Raw genomic sequence first — 13,788 nt, forward strand, 5'->3', positions numbered from 1 at the left:
CCCTCCTGTCTTTCCTCCTGTCCTGGGCCAGAGCCCCCACGTGGACTCCCCCCAGCCCTGAGCCTGGATCAGTGGGCAGAGTAGGGGTGCTGCAGCTGAACAGTGGGCATGACCCTGCACTGGCTTCCGACCACAGGGGCGCCTGCCACCCCAGGGTGGTCACATCCCAGCGAGGCCTGGGGACACACACTGTCCTCTGTCTGCTCCCCTGCAGTGGGGTGGGGGGGGGCGCGGTGAGGGCCCAGGCTGTCCAGGGTGATCACGTGGGTGCATGGAGCCTGCACCCCTTTCCTCAAAGCCAGCGTGGCTCCCATTGCAGAGATAATTTCTGCCCTGTAGGCTCAGCCCAGACCGCCAGGCTATTTCCCTGCGCCGGTGTGAGTCCGTGTGAGTGTGTGTGCATGTGAGTGTGCCAGAGAGCCACCAGTGGGAAGGGCTCCGTGCGTCCACCGGCCCCAGGTGAGGCCCAGCTGGGAGGTTCCCAGGTGGGAACATGTGCACTTCAGCAGAGTCCTTGGGGCCGCCCCCCCACCCCCCGCCTGGCAGAGGAGGCTGTGGCCACCTGCCAAGGCTTTGGGGCCTCTGCGCAGGCCATTGACGGGGCGGGCTCTCCCACGAGGGCTGGTCCCTGGGGCCCCTCCGTTGCCTCTCCCCCACATGCTACTCCCCCAGGCCAGCAGCGCTCAGCCCTGGGCAGGTGCTGCCTCGCCCCCTGCCCCAGAGAGCTCCAGGCCTCACCCCTGGGCCTCTCCCCCTGCCCTGCCCACCCCGCACTGCCCTTGGGCTGGTGTTAGGGACCTTGTGAGCTGTCTGCCCTGCAGGGGCAGGACCCGGGAAGGACCCGGTGCCCTGGGGCTGGTGTCTCTGTGGCACCTCAGGGCCATGGGGGCTAAGGCATAAGCCAGGGTCCCATGGAGCAGGCGGCAGCCCAGGGCCTGTCCCGGAGGCACGGTGCTGGCCCCAGCACCCTGTGAGGACCCTGGGGGCATCTGACCCATCCTCACCAGTGCCCGGCAGTGCCCTCCCTGCAGCCTTCAGCCCGATGCCTCCCAAAAGCTTCCTTGGGACTCCCGAAGGCTGACCCATTCATTCACCTGGGTCTGTGCCTCCGCCCCACCACCCTCTCTCATCAGCCCAGGAGATACCGCCTCGGCCCCACCTTCCTCTACCTCCCCTGAGCCCCTGTCCGCCGGTACCGGGGAGGACCTGGCCCTGGGGCCCCGTGCTGACCCTCGGAGGCCCCCAAGGATGCTTTTCCAGGACTGGATCTTTCTGTCAGGGGCCTAGAGCTGGGGCTGGGGGAGATTGGCCACTGTGGGGGGCCTGGGGCCAGGTGAGGTCTCTGTGCAGTACAGGGTCCCCAGAGGGCCTGGGGTGCGGGCCAGCTTCTGGATCTTTCTTTGGGGATGAGGTGCGTGGGCACGGGAAGCATGTCAAACTTGCACTGCTAGTGTGTGTATGTGTCTTCCTGTGAAGGTGGGGCCTCCCGGCCTCCCCCCTGCTGGGCACCACCAGAGGGGGAGGGGTGGGCTGGCAGCCCCGCAGGGCCCCGCCCCTGCAGCTGCCCTCCCCTTCGGGGTGACAAGGGCTGGCCCCTTCACCTCCCGACCCTCGGTTCTGTGGCCCGCTCCCAAACTCTGGTCACGTGGCCTCAGAGCAGACAGCTGACCTGCCCCCCAAGGCGGGGACTCCCCAGGGAAGCCATGGCTCTGGTGGGAGCCCCCTTCCCCCTCTGCCCTGCGCCCCTGTGGGGTCTCTGCCTGCTCCCAAGGCTGGGGTCCTTTGGCCTTCCCTCTGCATGGGGTAAGGTTGGCCGGGGGTCTGGGATGGGCGTGTACCCCGGCCGCCCCTCCCCCTGGGCTCTGGAGGAGGTGAGGGGACAGGAAGAAGAGGTTGGGTCAGCCCAGGCCCGGGGTGGGAGCTGCTGCCTGTTCCTTTTCCGAGGGTCCTTTTCATAGCTGGGGGCAGCACCTGCCACGCTTCCTCCCTTGGAGAAGTTGCAGCCACAAAGGGGTGGCCGGCGCGCGCCTGCTGGTGGAGAAGCAAATGGATTTCATAGCTGGTTTGGTAAAGTGCCTGCTCTTTTTCTGGTTGGACTTGGTTTGACTGTTTTCAATCTAAGAAAACTGTTCCTGGAAGGCGGGGGAGGGGCCAGCCAGAGCCAGCAGAAGTTTGGGGAGACCTGGGGGGCAGCCAGGCTGGGCTGGGGCCAGGGGGCCTGTGGGGCCAGGATCCTGAGGCTGTCTTCCCAGGAGCCACGCCTCCCTCGGGACACCCGCCCCCCCCAACTCCCCGGCAGAGCCCCCCATAGCTCAGGAGGGGAGTGAACAGGGAGCCTCTGGGGCTCTTCCCACACTGTCCCGTCACTGCTGTCCCCTGACCCTTCAAATCCAAGAGCTGCGAAGGCCAGGACAAGGGGTGCTGACCTCCGCCCTGCGGTCAGCGGGATCTGCCACCACCCCCTCTGCCGGCCCCTCTTGCCGTCCTCAGGGACGCTAGCGGTTGAGAACTCACAGTGGCCGTGATGCCCTCCCCCCAGGGACAGCGCAAGAGTGCCGTGCCTGGCCTGCCAACTGCTGACCCCGGCCTTGGCCACATACAGCAAGACGGATGCGGCCCCTGGGTGGGCTCAAAGACCAAGGCCGGGGGCGGCCCCAGCCAGCACAGTGGGCCTGGGGCTGGGGCCACCCCCGGGCCGGGCATGTGGGCGGGGCTGCCCGCGCCAGCTGCGTGTGGGCCAAGAGGTGAGCCTGCCCCCACCCGGGGGCCCCCGAGGATGACGGGCCCCCAGGCCTGGTCCCTGCGTCTCACCCTGACGCCCAGCGCGGCCGCTGCTCGGCTGCCTTCCTTTACACCACACGCCACCGGCGGTTGTCATGGGCCAGTCAGTGATCCTCGCCGTCTCTCGATTTTGTGCTTCGGCTCCAAACAATTATCAAGTACCTTCGTTTAAAAAGAAGAATTTTCTTTCGTTTTCAAGGATAGCGAAGTAAAATACTTTGTGTAGGAACTAAGATGTGTACTTGGCAAAGGAAATCACCCCCAAGAGATCACCCTGTGAGATTTGAACCAGGAACAGAAGGTTCCAGGGTCAGGGGCAGCGGCTGCCTGTCTGGCCCCCGGATTCACGCTCTGTGCTGTGAGGCGGGACCCGCCAGCTTCCGTGGGGGCGCTGCAGGCTGCCCTCCTGCGGCACCAAGGCCACCACCCCGGGCAGGCGGCCGCGGGAGCCCTGGGTGGCCAGCACTCTCGGACTCTGTGCTTAGTTTGTACAGCTTTGTGCCAGTCAGGAGCTTTGCGTCCATTGCCAGCGGGGGACCCAGGACGAGAGGCACAGGGTTTGTTCCCGGCTCCTGTGGCAGCCCTGGGCTGCATCTGGCACACGGGGCCCTTCCTGGTGGCCGGGGCAGCGTGGCCCCGGGGAGCAGCCGGGAAGCCAGGCCGCAGGCCGGGGCGGGGGGAGGAGCGCCGGGCTGGCGGGCCGCTTCCTGGCCGGGCCAGCCCAGAGCCGTGTCTCGGTGTGGATGGGGTGGCCACCTGCGCACACATGCCTGCCAGGCCTTCCGGCAGGACGTCCTGGAGGCAAGCCAGCCGCCCCGAGGGGTTGCCGCTGGTCTCTCTGGCCCCGTAGACCCTGTGTGCTGGCTGTTGTCTTTATTTTGTACCAAGTCGGTGCACGTCTAGTGGAACACACGTGGTCCGGGACGGGCCCTGCAGCCATGACGTGCTGGGACGGCTGTTCCTGGGTACTTCTCGGCCTCGTCCGCTGGCGTGACGTGACCGTGAGCGGCAGGAGGGGCCCCGACTCTGTGCGATAGGAGCCCACGCGTCCACTCATCTCGTCTGGTCTGCAGGCTGCACTGAGCGTTCATGGCGTGGGGGGCTCAGCAGGGGAGCCCGCTGGCGGGCCGCTCGCACCCAAGCCTTGACAGGCCCTTGAGGCCGTGCCCGGCGGCCCCCGAACCTCCCTGTCCCCGGAGCTAGACCGCACGGCCCTTCTCAGGTGCTCCTTTGCTCAGTTTGTAAAAAAACATGCTAATCTGGCTCCATGAAGATCGTTTCTCTTACGTTCCATCCTCCTAAGAGATACTTTACTCACCCCCCCGCCCCCCGCCAAATCGCGTTTCTGAGTGTGTATCCATCACACCATGCCTTCTGTGGCTTGACTGTTTGTTGACCCTCAAAAGTGAAGTCATAAAGAGGGTTTCCATAAATTGTCGGAGTGGAAATTCTGTTCAGTGCTGGGCTAGGTAGTGTGCCCAGATTGATTATTTGCCCATGTCAGTGAGGCTGGAGTCCTGACACCCACTAGAGGGAAGCTGTGGCTGTGTGCCTGGCGGTTCTGCTCTGGGACCTGGTTGCTATGGATTTGGGAAAATCAGAGGCTTCAAAGTCCTTTGAATGGATTGTCTTTTCTGACATTCCGTGAATGTTTACGTTTGTGATGCATTCCTCTTGGATTGCCTCTTGGAGTCCTTTGATTTTTCTGGAGTTCCCAGTTGCCTTTTATTTCCATTGCACTATTTATCAGAAACTCATTTAAATGTGTTTGTGTGTGTGTATAGAGGGAGAGGAAAAGAGAGAGGGAGAGAGATTGATCATTCATTCTGTCCAGTTCTCTTTTTTTCTTGGTAGCCTCATTCTGAGAGCCCTCTGTCCTTCTTCAAGCTGCTGTGTTTTTCTTAAAAAAGCCACCTTCAGGGCGTTTCCCAAGATACCCCCTGGATGGGATCTATTGGTTCTTTCTGGTCTACCACGTCATTTTGTTGGGTGACTTCTGAGGAAAAGTGACATGGGAGAGAGGCATTTCTAAGTTTCAGAACTGAAATTGTCTGCTTTGTGCACTCATGTCCTCACGGGGAGACCTTTGCCCCAAGCACTTTGGAAATTTGGCTCCATTAGCTCCTGGCTTCAGTGGATGGAGCAAAGATGCCAGTCTTACTCACCTGCCTTTCCTCATGCCTCCATTTATCTCAAAGCTCCTAAAAGTGTTGTTCTTGTTGGACCCACATCTTTTCTCTATCTCTTGATGCTGCCGCGCTCCTGCAGTGACCTGAGTGGTGCAGGCTGATGGTCCTTTCTCAGTCCGTCTTTAACCAGCAGCACTTGATGCGGTTGCACATTCTCCTGTATTCCTGTCTTTGCCCCACTCATCAAGTTCCACATGTGTCCTTATTTTCCTACCACCACCCCCTTCCCTCCAGTCTGCTTCCCTGGCTCTTCCTCATCTGTACCCCAGGGTCACCCTGGGTGACCCCGTCCATTCCCATGTGCTGTGGCCCCTCCGCATGGCCTCGTCTTTATCACTCTTACACTTACAACCTATGTATGTTCTTGTATGTAAAGCATGTTTCTTGTAACCAACATGCAGTTAGGTGTTAGGGTTCCTTTTCCCTTTGACAATCTTTTTTTGTTTTTTATGGTTTGATTTCATCTGCCGTTTTTCTGTTTATTCCATTTGTTCTTTGTATGCTTGTTCCCCTTTTCCTGTCTAATTTTGTATCAGCCAGGGGTTTTCTTTTTCGGTTATTTCACTTTCTTTTCTGTAGTAATATATTTGCCTCTTTCCCCTTATTATCTCTAACTAACGCTAGAGCCGTTGTTCTCGGGGTCTTAGGCCAGGGACCCCTTGGGGAGCTCCCTACAAATGTCTTTATTTTGTTTTATTGTTGAAGGATATTTTTGCCGGGTATAGAATTCTGTGCTGCCTCCGGGTCAGACTCTTCCTGGAGAGAAGTCAGGCACTGCTGGCACGCCCCTGGACCTGAAGTGCATCTTTTTCTTGGGCTAGCTGTAAGATTTTCTCACTTTCTTTCAGTTGCATCAGGTTGGCAGTGATGTGCCTCGGTGTGGTTTCCACATTTCTGCCCTGCTTTAGTCCAGTGAGCCTCATGGATCTGTGGGCTGATGTATATAATACCTTTAGGAGAAAATCATGCCCATTACCTCTTAAAATATGTCTTTTGCTCTTTTCTCTCTTTCTCTCCTCTTGGACCACATCAGCCCACAGATCCATTTCATTCTTTGGCTGTATTTCAGTTTGGACAGTTTCTATTGACCTGTCATAGAGTTCACTAATCCTTCTGTGTGTGTCCAGTCTGCTGTTAATCCCATCCAACGGATTCTTTTGGTCTATCCTTTTCTGTAGTTAAAAAAAACATTTATGAGGGAAGAAGAGAGAGAAAACAGAGAAAAAATATATATGTTTATAATGTTATCTTAAATTCCTTTTCTGAAAACTTTAATATGGGGGTTAGCTGTGGCCTGCTTCTATTGACTATTTTTTCTCTTGAGAGCAGGGTCACACTTTTCCACTCCCTTGTCTATGGCATCACTTTTATTGTATGCTGGATATTGTTTATTAAAAAAAAGTTCCACTGCACTAGTTAAGGCTTTTCCAGAATGGTTGCATCCTTCCCTCTCAGGCATTGGGTGGGGCTGCTCAGTTTGATCTACACAAGACCTCAGCTGGGTCAGGACTGAGCAGCCACTTCGGCGAGTTTCTGTTCAGGGCTAGCTAAATATATCGAGGGTGTGGGGTCCCACTGTGATGCGTCTGTCCCCGCCAGGCCTCGGGCCTTGACATCTGTCCGCTCTCAGCACCTCGCTTTGGTCAAACCCCAGCTTCCTGGGCTGTCAGCACCATCGGCTCGTCTCTCAGCACCATTGGCTCGTCTCTCCTTCCTGCCTCTGTGCTCAGCCGCACCGGCATTTCCTCGTGCTGCGTCCAGCTCTCCCTTCCTCCTGCAGTTACTGTCTTGACTCTCCTAGTGCTGCCTCCTGATGTCCCATCCTTCCCACAGGCTTCTTGTTCTATAGATGTAGCAGCTTACTAAATCTGAGCGAGTCAGTGCAATAACCAGGAAACGAATTTCTGAACAGCTGTCTCTGCCAGGTCGGTTCTGTCTCTCTGTCCAGGACTCGCTCTGGTAACACGTAGTTGGCCGTTGACGCGAGGAGGCCTGCACAGTCACACGGCTCCTCGTGTGTGAGCAGTGGGGCTCTCTGGGGTGAGGGCAGCCCCTGCTCGGACTGTGGAATGTCTGGGGGCCAGTGCGCACGGGCAGGGACTGGCCATCAGGCCTGTGGGAGTGAAATGACTCATCCCCTGAGGCAGCCTTCTGGCCCCTGAGGTACTGGGTTTTGTCCCAGACTGTCTGTCCTTCTTGGCGTGGAGGGGGTTGCCACCCCGGACTGGTCCCGTGTCTGCACCCTCAGTAAGGGCCACATCTGTCTTTGTAGCCCTGCCCTTGGGCCTGCTGTGTGCTCCTGGCTGACACTGCCACCTGGCGGTTCCCCCGGGTCCCCTCGGGCCTGGCAGGCCCAGTCCGTGTCCTGCCCCTCACCCCTGCCGGGAGAACCCCTGCTCTGCTGAGGGCTAGTCTCACTCCACACACATCTGGGCTCTTCACGGATGCAATCCCAGGCCGCCTCTGGGAGGGGAAGGGATCAAGTCTGGGGTGTGTCGGCCGCAGGCGTGTGTGTGTGGGGGGGGGGGTCTCATTCCATCTTTACCACAGGCAGGAGAGGCTGAAGGGCCACTGAAGCCCCCGCCTCAGGGGAGGAGGGGGAGCCGAGCCTCAGAGCCTAGTCGCGGCAGAGCGGCCCAGGTGCGGAGAAGAGCCCCCGCAACATGCAAGGAGCTCTTGGAGGACAGGGAGACAGGAAGAGGCAGATGGGGCGGGGATGGAGCCTGTTTCTCCCCTCTCCCATGCCCCTTTCCTCCTGGGGGCAAGGGTGGCAGGAGGAGGGGGCGGCCGTGGTGTTTGGGTGCTGTGGGTGGGGAGGGCGGGGAGCTTGGCAGAGGAGCCCAGCGGCTGCAGCGGGTGTGAAATATTTCAAGGCTTAATTAATTTAATTTGAGAGGTTCCTTTTCGGAGCGCGAACAGTTGTCTCCCAAGAGACGCGCGCCACCGCCTCCCCCCTGGCGCCTGGTGGGCGAAGGAAACAGCGGAATCTATATTGAGATTGAGCCTGCTGGGGGCCAGTGTTCCCTTCCTCCCTGTCCCTTCTCTGGGTCCCCCCAGCGGGTCCTCCTCTCCAGCCTGGGAGGAGCGTGCGTGGGTGCGAACCAGGAGCGAGCCGCGTGACAGTGGGGTGTGGGGGTGTCGCCGGCCGGCAGGGCCCGGTCCACGGAGCCCAGAAATGTGAACATGCACGGCGGGGGGGTCCACCACGCAAGTTGGGGGGAGGGATGCACGATGCACGTGTCCCTGCCCCCAAAATGAAGGAAGAAGGGTTTGGGGACCACGGAGCCCCAGGAGGAAGCTGGGAGAACCAGGGCCCCAGCCTAGCACCAACCCCCTACTTCCCAGAGTAGGGGCAGGGGCCTGCAGGCTGGGGGAGGGAGGTCGGGCGGGCGCGGGCACGGGTGTGAGGAGAACGCAGGCCCAGACCATGCTGCGGGCAGCAAAGGCGCTTTGAAGTCTGGGCGACTTCAAAGGGGCTGCCCCCCCCAATATCAGTAGTCAGTCGGAGTCTGCAGAGCCCTAGGCAGCTGGGGGGTGGGGCTTGGGCTCACAGCGGAGTTTCTGCAGAGGTGCAGTGTGTTTGAAGCCAATCGGCAGGGTCTGTGCATCCCATGTGGGCAGGGGTGCTCCTGGAACCTGGGAGCCAGACCCGCCCACCCAGCTCCCCACCCACTGCAGGTGCAGGATCCACCCTCTGCCTGTGGTGGAGCTCCCTTGGAAACCAGACATGAGTGCTGGCAGCTCTGGATCAGGTGCCCCAAGAGAAGAGAGGAGAGGGCGCTGCTGAGGGCACTGTGTGGGTGGTGGCGGGCAGCCCCAAACGGCTTCCTGGTTGCAGATCTGGTGTCTGGGTGCCTGGTCAGGGTGCAGGGTAAGAGCGCAAAGGGCTGGCTTTGAGGATGGTGGGGCCTGTGACCGTTTATTCATCAGAATAGACATGAGGCCCAGGACCTGGCCCCAAGCCCCTCACCCCCAAGGACCGGGAGGCAGAGGGAGTGGGCGGCCAGCAGCGGGAGGCTCGGCCGGGTGTCAGGTTGTGGCAGGCTCCTGGGGTGAGGGGCTGGGCCTCAGCACACCCCACACCCCTGTCTCTCACTGGAGCCTAGTGGGGAGCAACATGGACTGTGTCCCAGCCCCTGCTGTGAAGAGGGGCACGGGGAGGGGCGCCACCCAGGACCTGAGGAGGTTCTAGGCTGGGGACTCCTAGTGGAGCCTGGGGGACCTTGCAGTCTCCCTGAGCATGGGTCTCAGACCCTCTGGAGATGGGGCCCCCAGAACGTGTACAGCCAGGCTCAGGAAGGAGCAGGGGTGTGGCCAGAGGACGTGCCCAGGGAGTACTGACCACCGGTTTCCCAGGGCACCCTGGCTCTGGTGGCGCCCAGCTGTGTAACCCAGAGCAAGTCACCTGCTGTCCTTGGCGCCCCAAGCAGGAGGGCTGCCGGTGCGGAGTGCGTTGCACTTGCCGCTGTCCACGGTGCTGAAAGGGCCCCCTCCCCACTGTGGTGGGAACCTGAACTCATTCCCTTCAGCGTCTTTGGGCTTCACCCCATGTGTTTGTGCAGCACTCGGTCGACTCCCTGAGCCTGCTGGGGCTGGGGCTTGTGCCTGCCCCAGCTGGGGAAGCGCTGTATGAAGGCTTGGGCATGGGCAAGCTTCACTCTGACCCTTTGGGCAGTGGCAGGAGAATGGGCCCAGCCTCAGTTTCCATTTCTGAGGAAGGAAATGGGCTGCTGTGAGGATTAAGGTTCAAGTGGGAAATACTTAGGAGTCTTCTTTCTGACCAGCAGCATGGCTGAGGCAGGCGGCCACCTCTAGGCTTGGCCCCCCCCCCCCCCCCCCCCCCCCCCCCCCCCCCCCCCCCCCCCCCCCCCCCCCCCCCCCCCCCCCCCCCCCCCCGCCCAGAGCACACTCTGCCCCAAGGCCTTTGCCAGGGCTCTAGTGACTGTGTCTGCAGTCCACCGGGTGCCTCCCCCCAGGGCTTGCCTGATGCCTTTTACAGGGGGAGGCAGGACCATACCCTTTCTGTAGATCCTGTCCTTAGTGCTGCCAGGTTGATGCCGGGCGAGAGGCCCTGTGAGCTTTAATGCTGCTAGGAGCTGCCCGCTCTGGCCGGGCACAGCACCGTGCTGAGCGCGCGTGTGGGCCCGGGGAGACGCTCCGCTATAGTGAGGGGTCCGGACACAGGTGCCTAGCTGAGGTCATGGTCGAATGAACATGGAAGCCCTTCTGGGATGCGCTGGGAGGTTTGTGATGGCAGCAGGGTCCCAGTAAATATGCCCCAGAGCGGAAGAGGTGCCATGTCTCCCTGGGGCCACCGGAACTGCCTCTCCCTGTCTAGCTGTGGGGGCCTGAGGGCTGGGGGGGCCCATTGCAGTTCCCTCCCCCACTTCTGGCCGCTTGCTGGCCACCCTGCATCTGCCTTCACGTCCAGGTGCATTCCCACTGTGCCCCTCTGTCATAAGAGCGCTTGCCATTGGGTTCAGGGGCCACCCTGATGTTCAGCATTCTCATGATGAGATCTAGAATTTACCTCTGTGAGAGCTTTGTTCCAAATAAGGTCTCATTCATGGGTTCCAAGGAACAGGTTGCAGACATGTCTTCCTGAGGCCACCATCCTGTCCCCACTCCATTTGTGGTTTGGGGCCCCAGGTGGTCTCCACAGGGTCCCCAGTTTTGTACCCCAGCTTCCTGCCATGGGCTCAGCCCTTGGTGGTCACCTGGAGCACAAGCGTCACTTGGCAGTGCTCTTTCTGAACGTCTTACTCTCCACCCTTACAAGTACCCCCTCCTCCCGAGATGAGCCTGAGTGTGGGGATGAGGGGGATGGGAGAGCCAGGAGGGCACAGGGGTGCCCTAACTTTGCCCCAGCGGGATGGCCTTCAGCCCAGCCTCGGGGTTCCCTGCCTGCCCAGGCACACAGTAGAGGGGCCTCTGTGTCAGGTGAAGAGATGGGGTCAGTGCAGGAACGGGGCAGGGTGCCACGCTGCCACACTTCCTCTTCTCAGTGGACACCCTGGGGCAGGAGGGAAAAGGACACAGACACCCCAGGGACCCGGGCTGCACGGTGCCCCTAGCAGGGACGGGGGCGGCTAGGTATCGTCCGTCCCTCCTCCCACTGGCATCCATGCGGCTGACTCTCCCCTCCCAGCTGCACCCACCCCCTGCCCCAAGCCTGGGGGGAGGGGTTAGTCCTCAGATCCAGGCTGGGAGCTGCCCAGCAAGCTGGGGGCTGAGCCCGGAGACTCCGCCAGGCAGGTGTGCATGGGGGCGTGGAGAGAGGCACAGCCCTGTGTGCCCCCCTCTAGTCCCGAGTCTCTGGGGGAGCTGCCTGCTGTCCAGAAGGGCCTGGGTGGGAGGGGCTGTTCCCGCCCCCCTCTCCCCACAGGCGAGGTGAGGGAACAGGCTGGGGCGCCCGTCTGGGAGCACCACCCGGACCGCCAGGCTGTCCGTGAGGCCATGCACCCGGCTCCCAGAGGTGCTACCCACGTTTGTCCCGCTCACCAGAGGCCAGGCCTGGGCCTTCCGTGGCTCCTGGTGGTTGAGGACGAAATGTATTTGTGACCTGCCGTTACCTAACAAGGGACCCCAAACTTGGTGGCTTGAGCCAGCGAACATTCTCTCATGGTTCCCGAGGGTCAGGAGTCCGTGCTCAGGAATCTCACGAGGTCCCAGGTGGGGGCCAGGCTGCACTGGCCGGCGGCCTGTGTTCTCTGCCTCGGGACAAGGCAGTGGCTCCTCAGAGCAGGGGTCCAGGTGATGGACACCAGAAGAAGCTGTAGCTGCAACCTATCCTTGAAGGTTGAAGGGTTCTTTTCTGCCATGCAGGCCGGTGCGGTGCAGTGTAGGAGGGGCCGCAGGGCTGGGAGGCTGGCTTCCAGGAAGCGGGGTCCCTAAGGGTCCTCTGGGAGGCTGCTGCGGCCTGGAGCTGCAGGAAGGGCAGGAGGGGCAGCTGGAGGCCACGTCCGGATGCTGCCCGGAACAATGCAGACAGCCACCCTCCAGTGAGCAGGACCACACCTCCTTCCTCATGGCCTCTGCCCATGAGCTGCTACCTAGAGCTGGGGGAGGGGCCTCTGTAGCCCCCCCATACCAGTTCTATTCTGGGCTCAGCTTAACGCTGAGCTTCTTTGGGAAGCCCCCTCTCCCCCGGGGCCAGCTGATCCTGTGGCCCACTGCCTCTGGCTGCCCACCCAGGGGTGTCCGACTGCATCGAGCTCCCATCTGGGGCCCTTGGCCTACAGAGAACATCGTGCTTGGCCCCTGCCCCTTTGGTCGGCCTCCAGATCCAGGCATACGGGGCCTGGCCTTGGCATGGGGTGGTTGTATGTGTGGGGACAGTGGCCAGGGCAGGACCACGAGGTTGCTAGGGGCAGCTGAGACCACTTGCCATGTCCAGAGCTTCCCCCAGCAAGGCCGTGTGCTGCTGCCCTGCCTGCTGTGGGCGGTCCAGCCCAGGGGAGAGGGCCTGGCTCAGGGCCGCCAGCCTGCTGACGCATTTTCCCAACAGCCACCTCCCCGCCTCCTCCAAGGAGAGCCCAGGCAAGGGGGGTGACAGGGCTGTCCACCCCCAGGAAGACAGGTGCGTCTGCTGTGCTGGACTCCCTCACCCCCCCCCCCAGCAGAGCCCCAGAGTGAGGCATATTGAGGTGGCAGAAAATGGGTCACCTTTAGCTATGCTGGGGCCCTGGGGGAGCTGGCTGCATGGTCCCGAGGCGCAGCAGCTGGTGATGGTCCCGGGTGTTAGTGACCCTCTGAGCAATGGGCTGGACACTGGTCTCTCCCAAGATGCAGATGGGAGCCCCATGAAGTCGGGCAGGCGCTGTGCCTGGGTCAGCAGAAGCTCCCCCCCTCCCCCATCCCCATGAGCCTCCTTCCCCAGAACCCACCATGGGAGCTGCTGTCCCTCATCCCCTGTGCCCAAGGACCTGCTGACACAGCGTGGGTCCCCAGTGTGAGCATGCTGCTCCATGGAGAGGTACCGGCTTGGTCAGCACCGCGGACAGCGGCCGTCCTCTTCAGGGGCAGGTTCCAGATTTCGGGCGCTTCCCTCCTCCCCCCAGAGGGACTGCTGTGTCCAGCCCTGCGGCCCACGTGCCCTCCTCCACGGGCTTTTCCGGAGCTCGGCTGACCCCCTCCCTTGCCCTGAACTCTCACCTTCCTCCCGGGGTGGGGGGACAGGAGGGTCTTTGGACTGCCAGACGCCGGCAAGAAGTTCCTTCTGGCAAACTCCTGGGCTCACGGCTGCCTGCCCTGAGACAGGACCACGGCCTGTGGCTTCAGGGGCTCAGGGGCTCCGTGGGCGCGGCCCCTGTGGACGGTGCGGGGACAGGAGGGCATGGGGACGAGGGCCAGGCGCTCTGTGAGGACAGCTGAGTCAGCAATGCAGAGGTGGGGGGCAGGTCTCCACCACATTCAGGGAAGCCTCAGGCCCAAGGACCTCACTCCCCAGGGGTGCGCACCCGCGGTGACGGCAGGGTCTAGATATGTGGTGACTTGAATGAGAAACGGCCGAGGCAGTCATTTCTCCTTCGCTCGTGGCCCTGAGTGCGCTGCTTCACAGGACTCCGCAGTCGCGGGACTCTGCAGGCAGGGCCGGCGCCGTTCCAGGTGCCTGCAGAGCCCACGGGACTCACATGGCCCTGGCCCACGGCCAGTTGGCAGTGCGGTGGCTGCAGGCATGGCAGGTCACACCGCGGGGGCCTGTGTGCGGCGTGCGCATGCGCCTCTTGTGCTCCGGGTTCCTCTGCTCAGGGCCCTCCCCCGGGCACGTGGTGGACATGAGAGAAGGCGGCCAGTGAGTGTCTGCGGTGGCACAGGC

At 61.6% G+C, this 13,788-nt stretch overlaps 1 protein-coding gene across 1 annotated transcript in view; it reads left to right on the forward strand.

Annotated features, from left to right (window-relative positions):
- The window catches only part of BRSK2 (BR serine/threonine kinase 2), a 46,862-nt gene that overhangs the window by 5,971 nt on the left and 27,103 nt on the right, over positions 1-13,788 (forward strand). The window lies entirely within an intron of this gene.

Source organism: Suricata suricatta, chromosome 11, assembly GCF_006229205.1.
Source record: "Suricata suricatta isolate VVHF042 chromosome 11, meerkat_22Aug2017_6uvM2_HiC, whole genome shotgun sequence".
NCBI lineage: Eukaryota > Metazoa > Chordata > Mammalia > Carnivora > Herpestidae > Suricata > Suricata suricatta.